Below are 7,782 nucleotides of genomic sequence, written 5' to 3'. Positions count from 1 at the left end.
ACTCAGCGGAGTTTGTCTCTTAGCATTTCACTCTATTATGACCGCAAAAAACCCTTGCAACGTGGAGGTAGGATAAATCACACCGGAGGGGAAAGGGGATGTTTCGCTACCTCTCGACTCACCCTCTCAACCCTCACCAATCTAGCATTGTCTAACCCTCATGGTGTGTGACTCATCCACAAAGGTTACCAAGATAGATTATGAACCCTAGTGTCACTATAAGGAAAAATGAATTCAACAAGCATTCAAGATTGGAACTCAATTAAAGACATCAATTAAAGAAAGCATAATAAAAAGTTAATGAAACAATAACATCCTAGGGTTTACAAGTCCAAGTACCCTCTAGGGTTTTAGTTCTCTATGTAGCACATTACAATCAATAATGATATCAAAAGTAAAGATATGAAATCCATGAATAAAACCCCCTTGGTGTCCATGTCGATGGTCTTGTGGAGTAGCCTCGTCTTCTTCGAAGGTTTCCTTGTCAAGCCTAGGGCACACCTCTCCGAATCGATGCCAACAAAAACTCCCCCAATAACTCTCTTCCGAAGGAATGTGGTGTTAAAGGCTATAGAATTACTCTAAAAACCTAGCCAAAGCCCCTCTAAACCCTAGCCTCGAGAGCCTCCAAAGATGAGAAAAAGATGAGGAAAGGATAGAAAGAAAGGATCCCAACACGCTGAAAATCATTTGCTTTAAATAGGTGGAATCGGGCATCCACACAGGCGTGTGGAATTTCCACACGGCCGTGTGAATTTCCGGAAATTCAATTTTCTACGGCCTGTAAATAGTAAATTCTATAGTAATTTACCACATTACTTTGCTATAGTAAATTGCTACAAGACCCCTCTCCCCTAAACGCCAAAATACTCGAGAATCCACACTTTTCATCAAGGCAACTAAAGCGGGCTATCGTCTATGCTCTGTAGATCACATTGCATCTTCAAATAAAAACACATTTGATGACAATCTAGCTAGTTTTGCACAAGTCGAAACACATGAGTGTGACTTTTTTTATGCCCCTCCAATTTGCATATTTCCTTGAACATAATGGAGGTAAGCACACACTCACATATCTTTGAGCACAACTTGTGTCTTCACATTTGTTCAGTCCAAGATTTCATCAACCAAGTGCACTCTCAATCTACTTTTGCTTCTTTCTTCTATATTTGTATCCACAACCCTGCATATACAAAAGAACACAAATACACATGTATTAGCGATAAAATTTAAGAAAATTAATGCTCATCGTAAGAAAAGAATACTTCGTATTACTAATACACAAGCACTTATCAGTAATGTCTCCTATTTTTCAATTAAGACCCTAATGTTATGTTTTCTTTTGGGAATGTCTGCTATTTTTGAATCAAAACAATAATCATATGTTTTCTTTTCGTAATGTGTCATATTTGTTAATCACAACCCTAACCCTAAGTATTTTTTTGGAATGCCTCCTATTTTTAATCAAAACCCTAATGCTATTTTTTCTTTTCAGAATGCCTCCTATTTTTTAATGAAAACCATAACCTTTTGTTTTCTTTCAGTGTGTCTGCTATTTGTAAATCAAAACAAAAGTAATATGTTTTTTATTGTAATGTCTTATAGCTTTTAATGAAAACCATAATCCTAAGGATTTTTTTTGAATGCCACCTATTTTTTAATCAATGCATATTCTTATGTTTTCTTTTGGGATTGTATGCTATTTTTTATTCAAAAGAATACTCAGATGTGTTTGTTTCCATAATAACTAATATTTTTCAATCAAAACCATAGTACTAAGTTTCATTTTAGAAATGTCTACTATTCTTGAATCAAAACCTTAACACAATGTTTTCTTATACTAATGTCTTCTATTTTTCATTCAAAACACTGATTCTATGTTTTCTTATAGTAATGTCTATTGTTTTTCAACAAAAACCATAATCCAATGTTTCCTTTTGGAGTGCCTACTATATTTGAATAAAAAACACTAATCCTATGTCTAAATCAAAGCCCTAATCCTATGTTTTCTTTTCAGAATGTCTTCTATCTTTCAATCAAAAACTGAATCCTATGTTTTATTTTCTCAATGTTTCATATTTATCAGTTTTGAATCAAAATCCTATGTTTTCTTTTTCAAAAGTCTCATATCTTTTAATAAAAAAATCTAATACTTTTTTTTTTTCTGAATTTCTGCTATTTTGTAATCAAAACCCTAAACTTATATTTCTTCTTTCCAGAATTTGTCCTATTTTTCAATTTTGAATCACTTTATAATACTAATCCCTTTATTTCTTTCCAAAATGTCTCATTTTCTTAAATGAAAGCCCTAATCCTATGTTTTCTTTTCCTAAAGATAACATTACAGTTTTGATTTAAACCCCTATTTTTTATTGGAGACATTATTATAAGAAACTTAGGATTAGTCTATTGAATCAAAACCCTAATCCTATGTTTTCTTATAGTAATGTCTCCTAGTTTTCAATCAATACATTAATCCTATGTTTTCTTTTAGGAATGTCTACTATGATTGAATCAAAATACTAATTCTATATTTTATTTTTTGAATGTCTCCTATTTTTCAATGAAAACCCTAATCCTATGTTTTCTTTTCAGATTGCCTACTATATTGGAATCAAAACTCTATTTTTCAGCTTTGAATCAAAACACTAATCCTTTGTTTTTTTGTTTTTGTAATGTCTCATATTTTTCAATCCAAACTTTAATCCTTTGTTTTCTTGTAGTAATTTCTCCTATTTTCTTAATCAAAAACCTAATCCAATGTTTTATTTGTGGAATGTGTCATATTTTTTAGTTTTGAATTAAACACCTGATCCTTTGTTTTTTTTTTCGGAATCATTGCTATTTTTTAATCAAAACCATAATCTTATATTTTTCTTTTTAGAATGTCTACTATTTTGCAAACAAAACTGAATCCTAAGTTTGCTTTTCTGAATGTTTCCTTTCATCAGTTTTTAATCAAAACCCTAACTTATGTTTTCTTTTCGGAATGTCTCCTATTTTTAATAAAAAACCTAATCCTTTGTTTTCTTTTAGGAATATCCGCTATTTTCAATAAAAACTCTAAACAAATTTTTTTCTTTTACACATGTCCTATTTTTCAATTTTGAATGAAAACTTTAAATCTATGTTTTCTTTTCAGAATGTATCCTATTTTCAGTTTTGAATCAAAACACTAATCCTTTATTTTATTTTTGCAATGTGTCTTTTTTTTAATCAAAACCCTAATCATATATTTTCCTATAGTAATGTTTCTTATTTCTCAATCAAAACCCTAATACCATGTTTTCTTTTCGAAATGTCTCGTATTTTCAATCAAAACACTAATCCTATGTTTTTGAAATTTCTACTATTTTTTATTTAAAACCGTAATCCAATGTTTACGTTATGCATGTCACATATTTATCACTCAAAAACCTAATCCTAAGTTTTTTTAATGCCTCCTATTTTTTTAATCAAAACAGTAATCACATGTTTTCATATAGTAATGTCTCATATTTTTTCAATCAAAACCCTAATCCTATGTTTTCTTTTGGCGATGGCTACTATTTTTATTCATAAAAATAAAACATTCATAAAATATATTTCTAATATGATTTTGGGATGTCTCCATGCTTTTATTAATCAAAACCCTAATCCTATGTTTTCTTATATTAATGTCTCATATTTTTCAATTAAAAGGATAATCCTAGGTTTTTCTTTTTGGAATGCCTACAATATGTAAATCGAAAGACTAATCCTATGTCTTCATTACACATTCCAAAACAATCCTATGTTTTTAATTAAAAAAAAAAAATTGGATTGAGAATCCTAATAATATGTTTTACTTTCATAGTAAGAGTCATTCTGAATGATACTTTGAAATGGCTCTTATTTGTTTTTTAACCAAAACACTAATCCTTTGTCCAATTAAAAAATAATAATGTTTCCTACTTTTCATTCAAAACCCTAACCCTAAGTTTTTTATTATTGTAATGTCTCCTAATTTTCAATTAAAACCATAATCTTATGTTTTCTTCTGGGCATGTCTCTTATTTTTGAATCAAAACAATAATTCTATGTTTTCTTTTCATAGTGTCTCATATTTTTCAATCAAAATACTAATCATATATTTTCTTTTTAAAATGGTTCCTATTTCAAAATCAAAACCCAAATCCTATTTTTTCATTTGGGAATTTCTACTATTTTTGACTCAAAACCATAATCCTATGTTTTCTTTTGGAAATGTCTCCTATTTTTCAGTTTTTAATCAAAATCCTAATCCTATGTTTTCTTATAGTAATGTCTCATATTTTTTAATCAAAACTATAATCCTAATTTTTTTTTAAATTCCACCAATTTTTTAATCAAAATTCTAATCTTATGTTTTCTTTTTCGAATGTGCCAGAATTTTTAATCAAAACATTAATTCTATGTTTTCTTTTCGTAATGTCACATATTTTTCAATCAAAACCCTAGTACTATGCTTTAAGTTTTGAATGATAAACTAAATTATATGTTTTCTTTTTCTTATCCTATCTTTTGATTGAAAACCCTAATCCTATATTTTCCTTTCTTTTCCTATGTCCTTTATTATTTTTCTTTTTGGAATGTCTAGAATTTTTGAATAAAAATCATTATTGGAATGTGTCATATTTTTTACTCAAAACACTAATCCTATGTGTTTTTTTTAATGTCTCTTATTTTTCAATCAAAACCATAATCCTATGTTTTTATTTCAAAAGATCTCTAATTTTTCAATCAAACTCCTAATCCTATGTTGTCTTTTGGATAAGTTATTGGAAAAAAGGAGTCATTTCCAAAAGAAAACATTATTAATCCTATCTTACAATAAAAAACCGAATCATATGTTTTCTTTTTGAAATGTCTCATTTTATAATCAGTACCTTAATCCTATCTTTCAAAATCCTAATCCTATGTTTTCTTTTGGTAATGTCTGCTATTTTGAATCAACACCCTAATCATAAGTTTTCTTCTGGAAATGTCTCCTATTATTCAATCAAAACACTAATTCTATGGTTTATTTTTGTATTGTCTCCTGTATTTTAATAAAAACACTAATAAAATGTTTTGTTTTGGGAATGTCTACAATTTTTGAATCAAAACCCTAATCATATGTTTTCTTTTGGTAAGGTCCACTTATTGTTTGGTTTTAATCAAAACCATAATCCTATGTTTTCTTATAGTAATGTCTCTTATTTTTTATTAAAAAACCTAATCCTATATTTTCTTTTCAAATGTCTGTTATTTTTTAATCAAAACCCTATTTTTATGTTTTCTTTATGGAATGCCTACTATATTGTAATCAAAACCCTAATCCTATGTTTTTTTTTTGGAATGTTTTCTACTTTGTAAACAAAACCTGAATTGTGGTAATTCAAATTTTTCATATATATATATATATATTCTTTTTCTCTCATGTTTTCATTTAGGAGTGTGCCTTAGAGTGTCCCGAGTCATTAGAATAAAAAATGAGGTCAATCCGACACCAAATGAGCCGTTTAGAGCCATTTTAGTGCAAGTTGTTTGTGGCATACGGGGTTCAATCAAAAACTTAATCCTTTATTTTCTTTTCGAAATGTCTACTATTTTTCAAACAAAACCCTAATCATATATTTTCTTTTCAGAATGTCTCCTATTTTTGAATCAAGACTCTAGTAATATGGTTTTTTGAAAATGTCCCCTATTTTTTGGTTTTCAATCCAAATCATAATCTTTTGTTTTCTTATAGTAATGTCTCCTATTTTTCAATCAAACATCTAATCTTATGTTTTCTTTTCGGAATGTCTACTACTTTTTGTTCAAAACCATAATCCTATGTTTTACTTTCGGAATGATAGTTTGCAATGTCTAATAAATTTTTGAATCAAAACCCTAATCCTTTGTCCTATTAAAAAATATTAATGCCTCTTATTTCTAATTCAAAACCCTAATCATATATTTTTAATTTTAGTAATGTCTCCTATATTTCACTCAAAACTATAATCTTATGTTTTCTTTTTTGAATGTCTCATATTTTTTAATCAAAACAATAATCCTATGTTTTCTTTTCATAATGTCTCACATTTTCTTTTCACCCAAAAAGCTTGATCCAATGTTTCTCATTCAAAATGGTTTCTTATTGAATGAATACCATAATCCCATATGTTTTGCCTGGGATGTCTGCAATGAATCAAAATCCTAATCCTATGTGTACGTAATGCCTCCAGCTTTTAGGTTTTATAGTAATATCTCGAATTTTCAGAACTTCAAAACGTACCGTCATGTATGTTTCTTTACCAAAGCCTCCAATTTTTAATCGAAACCCTCCAATCCCATGTTTTCTCTTTGAGAATGTTTGCTATAGTGGAAAATCCTAATCCTATGTTTTTCTATTCCGAGTATGTACAGCATAATGAGAAACCCTAATTATAAGGTGCTCTGTGCAATGCCTTTCTCACTGTAATGGAAAATACTAATCTTATGCTTTTCCTTTTGCGACTTTCTCTCCTATGAATCCAAACAATAATTCTCTCATCTTTTGGTAATGTATCGGATTTTTCAATCAAAATCTTCTTAATCTTTTGTTTTCAATTTTGAATCACTACCTAAATCCTAGTGTTTTATTTTCCTCGAATTATATCTTTTGAGTGAAAACCCTTAATCTTGTGCGTTTTCTCTATCCTTTCTTTGTCCCTTTATCTTTTCTTTAGGAATATTTGCGTATTTCTGATCTGAAAACCGCAATCGGAATGTGCTTTAATTTTGTGCCTAAAGTCCTAATATATATATTTTCATTTTCGGAATGTCTGTTGTTTTTCCAAGTCCCAAAACTCCTAACCTATGTTTTCTTTTTGTAATGCCTTCCATTTTCAATCAAACCCATTAATCGTATGTTTTGAAAATGTTACCGATATATATGAGACATTATGAAAAGTTTTGAAATGTTCTCATGTTTTTGAAAGTAGACATTTTCTAAAGAGAAAAATATCACCAATCCTATCTCCACAACCAATACCCGAACTCCTATGTTTTCTTTTCAAAATGTCACATTTTGTGGAATCAAAACCATAATCCCATCTTCTTCAAATCCCACAATCCTATGTTTTCTTTTGAATAATATCTTCGCTATTTTTAATCAAAACCTTAATCATATGTTTTTTAGTAATGTTTCATATTTTTCAATTAAAAATATAATTTTATGTTTTCTTTATGAAATGTCTCCTATCTTTTAATCACAACAATAATCATATTGTGTGTGAAAGACTTTCGTTTTGAATCAAAATTCAGTAATCATATGTTTTCATTTACGGAAAATGTTTCTATAGATTTTCCAATCAACTTTAATGGTGTATGCTTTCTTATAGTAATGCTCCATTATATCTCGAAATCTGCAGCAAAAATCCTATAAAATGTGCGGTAATAGCTAGGCTTGAATCCTTTGTTTTCTTTATGAAATGCCTATGTTTTTGAATCAAAACACAAATTCTATATTTTAGGGAATGTCTCCTCTGTTAGCTTAAGGAAAAATCTGACTGGTGTGTTTTCTTTTTCTTAGTGTCTCCTATTTTTAATTTTAATTAGAGGAGGAGCCTAATAAAATGATATCTTATACTAATGTCTCTTAAGTTTCAATCAAAACCCTAATCCTATGGTTTACTTTCTGAATGCCTACACTATTTGAATCAAAACCCCTAATTCTGCTATGTTTTCGAGATATCTCCTTTATCTTTCCAATGAAAACCTTCATAATCGTAGTTCCTTTTAGAATGTCTACTATATCTGAATCAACCAATACGTAAC

The 7,782-nt window shown here is 28.9% G+C and overlaps 1 pseudogene; it reads right to left on the bottom strand.

Moving 5' to 3' along the window:
* Nucleotides 1-1,107: 1,107 nt before the first annotated feature.
* The window catches only part of LOC120258054, a 17,919-nt pseudogene continuing 11,244 nt past the window's right edge, over nt 1,108-7,782 (bottom strand).

Source organism: Dioscorea cayenensis, chromosome 1 (genome assembly GCF_009730915.1).
Source record: "Dioscorea cayenensis subsp. rotundata cultivar TDr96_F1 chromosome 1, TDr96_F1_v2_PseudoChromosome.rev07_lg8_w22 25.fasta, whole genome shotgun sequence".
In the NCBI taxonomy this organism is placed as follows: Eukaryota; Viridiplantae; Streptophyta; class Magnoliopsida; order Dioscoreales; family Dioscoreaceae; genus Dioscorea; species Dioscorea cayenensis.
Note: the sequence above shows the minus strand (reverse complement) of the source record. Positions and strands in the feature narration are given on the sequence as shown.